The 3,158-nt window shown below is 45.9% G+C and overlaps 1 pseudogene; it reads left to right on the top strand.

The window, feature by feature from the left end:
- The first annotated feature begins 2,069 nt into the window (after positions 1 to 2,069).
- LOC109730388 (B box-binding protein pseudogene) lies at positions 2,070 to 3,158 on the top strand (annotated as a pseudogene).

Genomic DNA, 3,158 nt, shown 5'->3' on the forward strand with positions numbered 1-3,158 from the left:
GGCAATAATATGAACTGCATGAAATCTGTGTTGCTAATAAAGGAAATCTCAGTTGCTGTAAAAATCAACCAAGCAGGAGGTAGTTTCACTTTCTGTAAAGAAAATGAAGGCTCCTGCCACCCTGCTTCCCTGTGGGGGTTTTCAGTGGAGAATCTGCCAGTAAGACTCGGGTTTTCCTCCAGTCTCCTAAAAACTGTTTCCTCAAAGCAGTTGGGAGACATTAATAAAATCAAAACTACAAAGTTCATTCCCTCATCATTTTCATTCAACCAGCATTTACCACGCAGGCATGGATGCTATACATTGTACCTGAAAAACATTTGAAATAGATTTCTCTAATATCCCAGGCCCCAGAAATAAACAACTGTCAATAATGCACACAAGAAATATCTACTTTTAAGTTGAATCATTTTCTAGTGAAACCACCAGAGAAAAATGGTTGCAAAATATACCCCTACATAGCTCGAAGAGTTGGCCAGCTATATATAATCATTAGATATAAGCCAATTAAATTGCAAATACTATTTGCCAAATAGGATCATTTTGGATTTAGAAAAGTTGAATTCGAGCCACTCCATTTTCCAGTAAGATAAAGAGGCCATTTCTGGTTAGTGACAATAAAATTATATCACCAGCATAGAGAATAGTTATTTTTATACTTTTTATAATAAGGGTACATGCAGCTAGATCATGCACAAATTGTTTCAAATCATTAAGATACCAATTAAAAAGAGTTGAAGGAAGCAGAGGCAGAACACGGTTTCATTTTTTAAAGATTGGAATTATTTTCTGTTCTGTTAGGAAACCATTCGCAGGAACGCTTGTTGAGGTCTAAAGCTCAGCTCTGTACATAAGCATCACTTATCAGCTCTTACATCCCAGCTGTGCTAAATATCTTCTGTCTCGCCCTCCCCAACCCCTCTCCACCCTTCACCCTGCTCTGTGTCTCAGGAGGCTGACTTGTATGGACTGCAACAACAGGCTCCCTTGCCCTCTCCCTTCTAAAGGGGTTCAGACAATGGGAGGCACCAGCAGGAGATTAGAGGATGGGAAAATAGGAGGTTAGAGTGTTTAGCCCCCAGCTCCCTCCCTGCTGGGCCACCAGGGGCTGGCTGCATTCCTTAACCAAAGGCAACAGCTCATATCAGGCAGCCTCCTCACGTAGCTGTACTCTCCAAACTCCAGTAACCCCTCACTTCCTTTGGTCTTTCTGGCCTAAGAGTTGCAGTGGCTCCCTGCTACTGTTAGCCCAAAGTATTACACCACCCCTTGTAGGTTTTCCTCAAGCCTGCCTATACCTTTGTTCATAGTTCTTTTTACTAAACTCTCTTCAGTTATTCAGTTTACATGGATTATCTGTTTCTAGACGAGCCCCGATAATATACCAGCTCATTAGTAGTTTTTAATTCAGAAAGACCAAAGAAAGATCAATCAAATTTATAAGCAATCTCAAGAGTTATTCCTGGAAGATTTGTCCTCCAACACATCGTAAATAGTTTAACAGGGTTAGTAATAGAAACTATTAGGAAAAAAAATCCAGAACCACTCACGCCTGTAATCCTAGCACTCTGGGAGGCCGAGGCAGGCGGATCACTCAAGGTCAGGAGTTCGAAACCAGCCTGAGCAAGAGCGAGACCCCGTCTCTACTATGAATAGAAAGAAATTAATTGTCCAACTAATATATATAGAAAAAATTAGCTGGGCATGGTGGTGCATGCCTGTAGTCCCAGCTACTTGGGAGGCTGAGGCAGAAGGATTGCTTGAGCCCAGGAGTTTGAGGTTGCTGTGAGCTAGGCTGACCCCACGGCACTCTAGCCTGGGCAACACAGTGAGACTCTGTTTCAAATAAATAAATAAATAAATATCCAGAACCAGAAATTTAGGAAAAACATTTAAATGATTAGTCCACCAAAATGGTTCTATGATTTGATGGAGCAATGTTGTTCTTTGAAAAGAAGAGGGAGTTCAATCGGTAGCCAAGAGCATACCCCAGAGAGCTCGGTGCAGCCTCCCCACTACGGCTGCTTGGTGACCATCACACCCCGGAGGGTCCAGAGCCTGCCTGGGGCATGGGCACCACACCCAGGGGCAGTGCAGCCAAGACCAAGCCACCCCCTGGCTGCCCAGCCCTCAGTGAGGACACACCAAGCTGGGCACCACGGGCAGCAGTGCAGGGATCAGTGGCCCAGACAGCCTCACATTGTTGGCCCCTCCCATAAGTTAAGGCAGGAAGGTGATTGCAAGAAAGATTTGGGGAACAGTAAAATGGTTCGATGTAAGAAACGCATATGGTTTCATCAACAGGAACAACACCAAGGAAGATATATTTGTACAGCAGCCTGCCATAAAGAATAACCCTAGGAAGTGCCTTCTAGGAGATGGAGAGAATGTGGAGTTTGACGTTGTTGGAGAAAAGGGCGTGGAGGCAGCAAACCTACAGGTCCTGGTGGAGTTCCAGTTCAAGGCAGTAAATATGCAGCAGCCCCTAAACAGTACGGACACTATCTGGGTCATAGGGGTCTTCTGTAAAATAACCAGCAGAATTACCAGAAGAGTGAGAGGAGGAAAAGAAGGAGGGATCAGAGAGCGCTCCCCAAGGCCAGGCCCAACGACTCTGGCCCTACCGCAGGCCAGGAGAAGGTTCCCATCTTCCTACAGGCAGAGACCCTAGGGCGAACCACAGTATTCTAACCCTCCTGTGCAGGAATAAGTGATGGAGGGGGCTGACCACCAGCGTGCAGGAGAACAAGGTAGACTAGTAAGACAGACTACGCACGGGGTTACAGACCACGATTCTGCAGGGGCCCTCCTCGCCAAAGACAGCCTAGAGGGGACAGCAATGAAGATAAAGAGAATCAAGGAGCGGAGACCCAAGGTTGGCAACCACATCAACCATGGTAACCACCGCAATAACCAATGCAGGTGCCCGGAAAACCCTAACCCAGGAGAGGGCAAGGAGACAAAAGCAGCTGATCCACCAACTGAGAATTCATCAGCTCTGGAGGCTGATCAGGGCAGGGCTGGGTGAATGCCGGCTCACCATCTCCACCGTCATCCAGTCTGGTCATCCGAGAAGAGCTGAATGTGAAATTCCAGCAATGAGAAATGAACAAAAGATTGGAGCTGAAGACCTTAGGTGCTTACTTTCTGCCTATTGA

The sequence above is a fragment of the Microcebus murinus genome, chromosome 2 (assembly GCF_040939455.1).
Source record: "Microcebus murinus isolate Inina chromosome 2, M.murinus_Inina_mat1.0, whole genome shotgun sequence".
Classification (NCBI taxonomy): domain Eukaryota; kingdom Metazoa; phylum Chordata; class Mammalia; order Primates; family Cheirogaleidae; genus Microcebus; species Microcebus murinus.